At 39.9% G+C, this 11,838-nt stretch overlaps 1 long non-coding RNA gene across 1 annotated transcript in view; it reads right to left on the reverse strand.

Moving 5' to 3' along the window:
* Nucleotides 1–816: 816 nt before the first annotated feature.
* LOC308065440 overlaps nucleotides 817–11,838 on the reverse strand; it is a 58,393-nt gene continuing 47,371 nt past the window's right edge. The window contains exon 3 of the long non-coding RNA XR_013928771.1: nucleotides 817–11,809. This is a non-coding gene — a long non-coding RNA (uncharacterized lncRNA). The remainder of the gene's footprint in view (nucleotides 11,810–11,838) is intronic.

An 11,838-nucleotide genomic window follows, 5' to 3' on the forward strand; every position in this document is an offset into this window, starting at 1 on the left:
GTCTTACTTTTTCTCATTTGTGTATAGCATACTGAGGCCATAAATCACATACAATTTTCCAGCTTGTAATGGTCAGAATTTCAAATAGTTCTGACTTCAGATGGTTTTTCTCATTTGTTTCTCTTCTAAGCTTAGGGGCAACATTTCAGTGATTGTGAATTTGGGCTTACGTTCTATCTTATGTTCTAAAGATTGATTTCTAAGAATGGCTGCAGTGCAAAGGTATGACTCCTGTGTGAAACAGGTGCTTGTAAAAACCCTGAGCAGGAAAATCAAGGTCAGTGTTACTGATATGGTAAGAAATTCCTTTTTGAATGGTTTTCTGTCTCCTAATGCTTTCCAGTAATAAGTCACTTTACAGAATACAAGCAAACCAAAGTTAGGATAGAAACCAAGTACTCTGTAGAACACTTTACACAGAGAAAATTATTACCCATGTATAAGTTTAAAACATTCCTGAAAAGAGTAATTGGTTTTGGCTGTCATAAACATCATGTCTGCCTCATATCAAAAGGTGATTCTCATCTTTAGCTGAGTGACTGATTCACTTCTAACAGACTCTAAGAATGAGAAATGGAATTAAAAAATATACTGCCTGGATTGGAGCACTCTTGTACTCCTCAAAATAACATTCTATATTTACTTTTCAACTGAAGGATCGTGTCTTCTCTGATTGAAAGAGTACAGTATCTCACTATGCCACACAATCTGCTTCGATTTCTGTGCACAAGGCACAGTCTACTTCACATCACTCCAGGCCAAATGCAAAGTTGCTCAGTGGTAAAACTACTCAAATTAAACAAATCACAAACAGAACAGGGGAAAGGAAAGCAGGCGCACAAGTAAATGCTATGTTTGCTGAAGTAGTGAATATCTAGTGAAGGTTATGTCGTGGATCTAACTTCAGGAAGAACAGGGGACACAGAAGTCCAACCAAAGAATATCAGCATTTGAGAGTTTCAAATAAAGCAGCAACTTCTTAACTTTCTCCAAAGTGAATGGATTCATTTCACTGTGAAAGCAATATGGATCAGCTCTGTAAATTGTTGGAAAGAATCAAGCACTACGGTACTGACATTTTGGGTGACAATCCATGACTTTGATTCCTGACTCTCTTCCTCCCTTTCCAATGCCACAGGCTATTAATTCCGCTGAGATATTAATTTCTATCCTTTTCTTTTCTTTTCTTAATGTTTTTTTTTCTTTAACAAACTTGGTTGATTTCTCCATTCAGTGACATCTCATTTCCACAGCACCTTGCAGCAAAAACACTTAGGATTAGAGGAGACAAACAAAACCTTTGCTCAGATAGCATGTGGTCCATGATATTTCCCAGTGCCCCATATACAAAGGACCATGTCGCTGGTCATGCCCTATGGAAGGATGGTCTTTCCAGTTGCAGATGTCATACCTCTTCTATTACCCCAAGGTGTTGACGATTCAGGATGATTCATGTTGGCTCCTAAGTTCTACTTTTCTCCCATCTCTCTCCACTGCTTAGAACCCCTCAGTCCCATGTCTTCAGATTCATTTACATCTACGATAATTAAGATTTATAGAAGCAGCCTTCATTCCTTCACTGAATATTTTTTCTCTGACTAAGAACAGAAGGTAAAGTTTAGTAATGATGGCTTAGATCTCCCACTCCAGAAAGCAAGCCTGGGCTTCTTTTCTGCAAATGTCTGAAGAGTATCTGCAGAAACAGACACACAGTCTATGGGCATGGGGACGGCTGGCAAAACAAACAATATGTAAGACTGATAAAGAAACCAAATCTTTATATTAAAGTCTATCAGTTAAATATGCTTATGTATTTATATTAAATTTAGAATATTGAATTTTTTGGCTACAAAATAGCACAGTTATGCTGAAAGGACTAATGAATCCAAATTATACATACAATGTTCTTTCAGCTGTAAGAAAGTTAAGACATCTGCATCTTTTGTGGTTTAGAGGTGAAAGTCAGTTTTGAGGAAGAAGTTGTTTGCAGCCAAAAAGGCTGAGTATCTTTTAACTGTGATCCACTGTATGGCGTCAATAACTACAGGGCCTGCTTGCAAATACTTCTATTTGGCTGAAATATTTCCATATCATTTTAAGGTCTGGCACCAGTATTTGTTTGGCTATCCATGGAAACTGATGTAAAACTAGTGGAGTTAAAGTGAATTTATGCTGGGGCAGCTGAAAAATGTGATGTAGTCCTCGATGCCTGTGATCTGGGATGAAATGATGAAACAAAGGCATTCTGCAATTTCAGTCTTGGAAGGTGGATTAAAAGCTGGTAGCACCATCTAGTGGGAAAAGAACGAATTGAAGAGCACAAATACAAGTAGCCAGAATCCTGAGTATCTAAGTACTATGCTGAGATTTAGGAAATATAATGGCAATAGATACTGCTTATAAGATTGATATGTTTTCAAAATAATGTGATAAATATATTTAAAGGAAGACATTTAGGAAAAATATAAAATAATTTGATACAATTTTTTCATCACCAGTGACAAACTTCAGCTAAATACGATTGCTTTATAGCTTCTTTCTCCTAATTGTCAAGCCTTGTATTCTAGCCTTTTAACTCTGTTGGTTTTGGACTGTCCCATAAATATGACTAGACTCGTTTAACTTTGGTTCAGATTCCTTCTTCTCTTTCTTTTCCAAAATCTACATCGTAACTGTTATTACTGCCTCATTTTTATTTTAATGTAGCTCAAAAGGAAGCAGAACAGATTTCAGTTTTCTTTTCAAATTTATGCAGGATATTTTGTCCTTTTATCATTTTCTGGCATAACTCTTTTAGATTGTATCAATTCTTGAAGGTTTCACAGCTCCTGGTTATATATAATATGTTAGTCTTAAGAACTAAGGAATTCTTAGTATGGACTGCTCAGTACACTCGGCACTGTAAAATGGGAGGGTAAAATGCTATTTCAAATTGTTCATCTCACTTTTGGTGACTTTGCGTAATCAAATTTATAAATTGCTCTTCCCTTTCCCTGTCTGTGCAAATTGATGAATCTTTTTGTCTCTTCTGGGAAATCAGAACTGAGTTTTGATAAAAAATCTTTACAAAATACTATTTTCAATGACTTTGCTTTTCTTCCTTAAAAGCCATTTATGCTTATGCATACAAATCGCTACATAAAAATAACATTCTTCAACAACTAGAGTGCTAGTAATTGATAACTAGTTCTTCACTTGGGACAGCGTCTCACAAGCAAGGATAATTGAAGTATTTAATGAACATTGCTGGGTCCCTGCAAATACTCTTATCTGATCTTTCATTTCTGTCTTGCTGATGGTGAGTCACCAAATTACAGTCATCTCAAGAGGACCGTGCTATTCTCACAGGATAATTTATGAGTGAAGAGTATGAGCAAAACCTGCCCTTGAGAGCCCATCCCTGTTTGCAGTCAGCCTGCGGAACCTGAGAGAACTACGCATTCCTAGATATCTTCAACTAACCAGTAGTGCCTGAGGATGTCTCAGAGAGGCAAAGTTTTTACAGGTTTACTTAAACTTCCTGGAGCAAATTCTTAGCTCGTGTTAATTGTCATCTGTTCATCTCAGACAGAGCTAGGTCAGTTTACAAGGCCTATGTTTCTTCCTCTCTCTTCCCCCCACCAACTTATGCAGTGAGTTGTTAATAATGAATGTGTAGCATATGTTCCTGTGGTTTATGGGACTTGGCGGTTGTGAAACAGTAGTCAGTTATAAGCAAAAGCCCAGATGAGTGACAGGAGTAAAAATTATTTGGAAGGATATTCCTGCAGAAGTTGGTGAAAAAAATGTGAACATCAGGATTATTGGTATTAAACGGTATTTTAATCTGGTGGCAATGGCAAGAATGTGGCAGACATCTTGTCTATAAAGAGCTTGCAAACTATTCACCTCCTTTTACTGAAATGAAACTCAAGATTAACTTACAGAAAATTCAGAAGTTTAATAAAGTACAAAATCAGTAGGTGGCAACTCCCTGTGTTGGACTGCAAATGTTATTTAAGAGTAGTATTTCTACTGTAGGCTCTACAGTGCCACTTCTGGAGGACCTAGAAGTAAATCAATAAATAGTAGTCTTAGCCTCAAAGAGTTCTTCACGTAAAATGTAATGCAAGCCCTTAGTAGCAGACTTTTCCACATGTCATATATAAATTATGCTACAGGATCCATATTCTGGTCAGAACTTTACCACTGTAAAGAACTTTACCATTGCCATTTACCACCTCGTCGTGTATCCAGGACTTTAAAACGACATTCTCAGTCTTTTGTTGCTGTGGGTTTGCTTCAGGGGAGAGCAAGGGTGACATCCAGCGGTCTGTTGAGCTATCTGTACAGACGGACTAAGCCTTCAGTGAAGTGAGACCCCACCGAGGCCTTAGAGACATAAAATGATAAATCTTAAAGCTTAGATCAAATTGACACTGCATAATTTCTCACGTGGGTCCCAGACTGCATCTTTTATTAAATCATTTCCTTTTCTCCATACATTTAAATTCAGAATTAGGAAGCAGAGAACGTTAGTAAACAACAGGAGGCTAAAGAAATATTCTGAAAACTGGCTTTTGCTCAGATGAAATAGTTTCCTCCTCAAATTCAGCGACTTCCCTAGGGTGGATGTTCCAGCCATAACTGTCATTGATCAATGGTACCTGTTGATGCAACTTTTATATTTGTAGGGCTTCCCCTCCCCAGATTTCCAACAGAGAAACAGTGAGAAAAACTCACTATTTTCTTAATTTCCTTCATTTTCATGCTGGTTTTGAGTATTTCAGTATCAGGGCAGTATTATGTAGAACTATGAAAAGGGTAGTTTTCAGCTTAAAACACTTAATTCTTCCAAACAATGCCTTATAGAAGGCTACTTTCTCAGTCATTCCATATTCACAGAGCTCCTAGGAATGGGGGCACTTTACTGGTCAAAGATATGCAGTGAATATATTTCTGTAACTCATGGCAGCATGTATTCAACATTTAATTTTAGGAATAGAAGCAAGCATAACATTTTTTTTCTGCTCTGCCTGCCTTCCAGCCCTCTATATGTCTCAGGGATAGCCTGCAGCATCCCTAAGGCTGTTCAGGCATATATTATGGCAGACAAATGCCATACATGTGGGGTCTTGTACATTCTGCAGGACATCCTCCAGCTGCTTGTCAGGCTGTCTTTGGGAGGATGCTCACTGCAGGTCTTGAAAATCCACAGAAGGTGGACTAGATATCATATAGGGGAGACAGGTTCCTCAGTATTAATTAACTTTCAAAAATGAGACTTAGGCCTAAAATTTTGGAGTTACATGGAGTTACATTCACTGAAATACAATACAGTCCCACCCAAACATTACAACTACCAAAAGTCCTCCTGTTACCCTCCCCTTAGAGGAAAAAAAAGGGTGGCTTTTAAATCTCAAACTGGCTTTGAAAAAGTTATAGTAATGTCACAATAGATTTTTTTTTAAAAAAAAAAGCAAATAGTTTTTCTAATTAATTAATTAATTCAGAAAAATGGGAGAAAAAGTCATTGAAGTATATCTACTCATTCTAATATTCCTATCTATGTCCCAGTTCTGTAACTGCAGAATAAGGATTTCTATGACAAGTGGGATTGTCTCCATCTCTGTTCAATTTACTTACAGATTAATCAATTCATGAAGATTTGACAGATTGAACATTCATTCACTAATAACCTGAACTGCATTCACTATATTAAAACATTTTTTCTGGTCATATGTCATTGTGGTACAACTTCTGATGTCAGGGTTAACAAAAAGCGATTTTAATAAGCTTTTGCAGTTGTTAAACCAAGGTTCCAATAAAAAAGTGTTGTTGCATGCACCTTCATGTACCATTTCTGTCTGATACTGGAAATACCAAGACTATGATGATCCAGATCAACAAAATTACCTCTGCGTCCAAACTGTCTGGTGGTATCCCAAGCCCTGATTTAGGCAGGTAGGACCCCAGTAAAGTGAGGAGGGCTCAGCGTGAAGTTACATCTTTTATTAGACCAGCTGATGCCATCAGAAGTAGATGAGCCTCTGGACTGATGACTTCAGACTGAACTCAGTGTAAAGACTGAGGCATACTACGAACAGAAGCAGAAAATCCTATGGGCTGAGTGGAGATATGCCCCCACTGTAGAAGCTCAGGTGCTTTATTTGAGCTTCTCTGCAAGAAGGTGTTAGTTGGGGCTGACAAGAGGTGTCGATCTCAAGATGATTTTTATAGCACTGACCTTGATCTCTGCCCATCACACAAAACCGAGGAGGGAGGAAGGAGTACGCCTCTCTCTTTTTCACAGCGATTCACTGGTTAGCTCTACTGTTCAGCGGGAGGGAGACCTGGACTACATCCCTCTTTGGTGCCTGTGGAGACCTGAAGGTCCATCTCAAAGACCCCAGGTGAATGCTCCAGCAAAAATTATATTCAGAGTTACAGAGACAAGGCTCCCACCTCTGCTCTCACAAGTCTCTGAGCATTTCACATTTAGTGTTCAACAAAGCAGGAGTCAAGCCACCCCCATCCTTGTCCCCAGGCCATAGACTCATGCTTTCTCTGCCCTAATAATTACTTAATTATTGCCGCATGGAAAAGTTTCAACAGATGGTCTAGAGCTGAATAAATTCTATTCCTGCAGGCCACGGACTGAACAAAATTTGGACCCCACACCTCAGTGAGCCCTGTAGCAGCTGAGCCTGTGGAGCTTGCAGCAAGCCCTGAGCTTTCTACCGGATGATGTGTTTTGTGTGTGTTTTCTGTGAGTGCCTATCAAGGCTGTAGATAAAGGGGCACTGGAATCTGGGCAGCAGCTGAAGCAAGCATTTTAAGGATTGATGTTTTGGATCTCAATGACAATGAGGTAGTTCATAGGCCCTTGTGTCCTTTATTGATCTAACTGGAAACAGCTAAGGACTGTGCACATTTACAGCTTAAACCCCATTGAAAATATTTAGGGTAACTCCTTTTCATCAATGAATAGGAAAGGCTTGCCTCACACCTGATCCTTTCATTACTTTGTTTCCCCCACCATTCCCCCTTGTCCTCCCTGCAGCTGCTCCTTCTCCGAGTCCTGGGTTTACAGTAATAGTCTGCACTGTGGAATGATGCTGTCCACGGAGATAATTTGTCCTTTTTCTTTTCTTTTTTTTTTTTTTTTTAACATTAACATGTGAACAAAGCAGGAAGTCGATTAACAGATTTTAAACCAAGAGGCCATCATGATCAGCTGCTTTGACCAGTTGTATAAAACATGCCAAGGAATCTCACCTGGTCCTTTCCACAAGGAGATGCATGGGCCAGAGACAGGCATGTCATGTAGCACAGATCAGTGCTCAGCAGCACCACAACAATACCTCACGAGGTTCTGACAGGGCAAACAAGGCTGCGAGAAGGCAGCCCAAGATGCCAGAATAATACCGTATGGCAGCTAAAACAGCAACACTTATTTCAGGACTGGCTTAAATATCACAGATATCCAAAAGCAATTTCTGGGGATGAAAATGAAATTTGCCTTATATGTGATGATTGTAACAATATTGGAAAAGATTGAGGGCCCACTGTACCGTTTAAATACATTTAAATTGGGCTGTGACCTGGGGAACAAGAGAGGATTGATACAAATTCTTGTTGGAAAAACCCATCAACGTATTCTGTCTCTGTTGGTGTAATTGAAGTTACACAAGATGTGAGTGAAATTAACTCAGCATCATCTGGAAAGCAGTGTGTAACAGCTAAGGACTGAACTTATACAATACATACAGGGGGAAAGCAGCTTATTTTTAGCTGACTGTATGTAGCAAACAGACGTAGAAACTGAAACTGAAATGTGACAAAACAGCATTATCCTGAAAAGAGGAATGCAATAACTAAAACCAATCAATCAACCAACCACATAGCAATAAGAAAAAATGCAGGACTGACTACACAGTGCGGGAAGTCTTGACGTGTTCAAAGTAAGGAAGAGTTAAAGAGAAAACTATTTATTAAAATGAGCTTTGTATGCTGTGCTTGTATTTTTACAGATCATTAAAAAGGCACTTAACAGTGACTTCACACCACACCACCTTGAGATTTGCACCTCAAGTAGGATTAATTTTTGTTTCTACTCCAATCCATTTCATTTCTGACTCCTTACACATGCTCTCACCACCCAGCCAGGGATGAAAATATGGGATACTGTGAAATGCCTTTCAAGCTCTGCACTAGGGCTGACCAAGGACAATTATATTTTGTTGCAACTCAGAAAGCTGTTAGCATGTGTTTTTTCCCACTAGTTGGTTAAAAACAAAACCTTTCAGTCCATGACATGAAAATGCTGTGGTAAAGTGTCCCGTCTGCCTTGGTAGCAGGTACCTGGGTCCCCCAGCAGACTCTGCTAAAGTCCTTCCCAGAGCTGAAATACGTGGGCGGGATGCTTGGCTCCATCAAAGAGACTTCCGCAAATGCCACTTCCATGAGGGGTGAAGGGTGTCACACCTGGCAGAGGATAAGCACTTTGCTGCAGTGGGCAGGAGCAGCAGCCCCAGGTTCTTTATCCTGACCTGTGCTGCTTCACAAGCTTGCGCCTGGTAGATTTTGCAGAACATTTCACCGCTTAACATTATTCAAAGTGCAATGTTTGGGGCAGGTCTAGGGGCTGAACAAAGGACAGCTACCACCACCTGCTTTGTCTTGTGGGGTCTGATCAGACAGTGGGGACCAGAGGCAGCCTGTGCCACCAGGTTATCACCTCCCTGGCCCTGGGCTCTTCCAGAGACCCTCTGGTGATGAGGCCATCAGCCACAGCAGGGCAGAAGAGACAGCACAAGGCAAACACATCTGCACTGAAAGGCTCATCTCTACCAAAAACCTCTTTCCACAGGAGAAAATTAACGAATGAAAATGAAACAATGCTGTCAGGGCCTGTTATCAGTTCAAACACTTGTATTAATAAGAATCTCCATTTTAGTTGTTGTTTCTGTGCAAAGTACCCTTTCCAAATAACCATGATCTAATGAAAGATAAACTGTCCAGATGTGCTTGTATAAAAAAATGAAAGATGTAAGACACTTTGGACTCAATAAACCCTTTAATAATAACAGAAAAAAGCTGACAGAGGAACTTAAGAATCACTTGAAGTTTTCCAAGGGAAGAAAACAAATCTGGTAGGGTCAGCCTGAAATAGTCTAAAGTGATAATCCGAAATGTGCTTTTAATACTATAGATTTCGCTGGCACATCTTTCTGCATCCTGCTTAGAGCTACCTGCATAAGTAATACATGCGTTAATTAGCTAGATATATATAGGCAGTGACATGTATATATGAATTTTATGTAAATTTTCTGTAACATACAGCTTGACTCTTGTGTCTTTCATCTGCTGATAATCTCCAAGTGTGTGGATTTCAGCGGGCCAAATAATTTTATCTCTGGTGGGAGGACTTTTGGCAAGTTTTCTATTAGTAGGAAATGAGCTGGAAAACTGGGGAAACTTCAAAGCAACAGCTTAAGGTGATCTTTCATTTCATGAACTTCAGACTGTCTCTGCTGTTCAACAACATACTGAGTTCTTTCTCCCTAATACACTTTTAAAAACTGTGAATAAGATAAATTTATAAAAATCATACATGAGAGATGTGAGAGATTCTGTCACTCTGGAAAACAGGGCAATCTCCAAATTGTAAAGGTACTAAGGGAATTATTACAGCCTCAAATGCTGTCTCTTACTAGTGTATTCGTTTGTACAAATAAGTGGATCGTTTGTACAAATAAGTGGACTTTAAATCCTTTTAGATCTCAGAGTCATATTTGCTGGGGCAGGAGGCACATTGTTCATTTGTTTATTTGATTTCTGCTTTATTTTTTCTCCCTGTTTTGTTATAAACATCCATTCTTCTCAATCCCATATCCTGTGACAGTGAATTTCTGAGCTCTAGTAATGCCCTCAGGTACATCTTATGTGGCTACAACAAATTAGGGACAACATGAAGCCTGCTGTAACTCACACTAGGAAGGGGGGAAATCCAGCTAAAAATCCAAAGGGCACAAAAGCAATCTCTTCCAAGGCTTAAAGTGGCAAGACACAAGTAGATATAATTATAGGGAGAATGAAAAGAAGTCTCAGTAGTCATCTCTTCAAAATATCATAAAAGGTCACCGGGACTCAGAGGTGAATGATGTGCAGAAAGCATTTAACTGTGCTTTCTCTTTGAGCAACTGATCCAGTTATTAATTGTCCAGTCATTAACTGGGGCTGTGCAAACAGCTTCACAGGCCATGTAAGATCAGGATATATTTGTCATCTTGAACATTATGTGCAACTGCATTTCTCTCACTTTTAGTGTAATCATTATTCTTAAAAGAGTCTGCTTCCTTCTCAGAAGTATCACTTTACAGCAAAAATACTACTGAAAGTCACTGAAGTTACTGAAAGAAAAGAAGACTATTTACATAATTATTGTTCCAATTCTTGGCTAAACACCTACAAAGCAACACAACAGGGTCTGAACATAGCGCATAATCCTATCCCAAGAGAAATTAGAAACCACAAAAGCTTTAAAAGCAACCAGTTAAAAAAAAGAAACTATATCCATATTAACAGTTTCAGTGTTTCTTCACTTAATTATGACAATCTTGAAGGAAAAACAAGGAAATTATGCAGGTCTGGGAGATTACTTATTTTTTCAGAGTGCTGGAAGAACGTGGGATCTATTGACCTGGAACAGCAGCAGGAACAAAAAGTCCAATGACAGTGCCTGGCAGCAGCTAAAAGCTGATGTTTCATGGAAGGGGGAGGCTAGGATCCAGCACACACCAGCAAGCTTTCCAGAGCCACAGCACCACTGGCAACAGGGATCAATCTGGGCTTCATCTCAGTTGTTACCTTGCTGTACAGCTGTTTCTGCCATACAGTACAGCACAACTTCCCTAACCCACATTGGGTTGTGTGCCCTGTTTCTGCCTAAAGCCATCTGCAGACAGATGAAGGATACACCCAGAGATCTGATTATCTTCTCCTCAGTTCATAAAAGGGTGCATCAAAGCAATGATTAAGCAGGGAGAGAGGCAAGGCAGGTTAACTATTCCCTGATTAAAGGAAGCATTGGCAAGAAACAGAGGGAGGAATTAAATCAGACCCCCAAGGCAGGATCTGTTCCTGCACACCCCAAGTGAAGCAGAACAAGACTGGGTACCCCACAGGATACTACATCTGTAGCTATCTTGTGTAACAAGAAAATCCTCCAAATTGCTCAAAACAGGAATAGGCCCAGATATTATTCCTCAGCTCTAAAGGACCATTACAGATGGCTCTACTGAACTGGCAGCAGCACCAAGGAAGCAAAGAACTCCAGACACCGCTGGATGGTGAAATGGGACTGGAATACAATCTCAGACCTTGGCTGGGGCAGTCAGTAACCGAGTCTCGTTAATTTGGGTAAGAACTGACACTAAGGTCAGGTTAGTCAGCCCTTGCATGTGAGACGTGGCTGGAAAAGGATGGGACCAGTCCCCACCCTTACATTGTTCTACTACCATGACGGTACTGTAAATTCTATCAATCTTATCCCCGGTCTGTAAGGCAGAGCACATTTCCACACTCTTAGAAGTGGGGAGAATGCGAAGCTGACCCTATTAGCTGATGTAGCCGGTTCTGCTGCTTGTGTATCAGGGATTGGGGACTGAATGCAGATCTCTGAATTTCCTCAGTGGATGTGCCTTCCCCATCAAAGAACTCCTTGTCAGGAGTGGTTCAGATATAGAAAAGAGCAGAGGAAATCAGCTTCTAATTCTAGTACTAAAATGAATGCTCCCAAAGGATCTGTCTCTTGTTTTGATAAGTGCTTATCACTGATGCTTCCACCATTTCAGG

The sequence above is a fragment of the Falco punctatus genome, assembly GCF_963210335.1.
Source record: "Falco punctatus genome assembly, chromosome: 6".
In the NCBI taxonomy this organism is placed as follows: Eukaryota; Metazoa; Chordata; class Aves; order Falconiformes; family Falconidae; genus Falco; species Falco punctatus.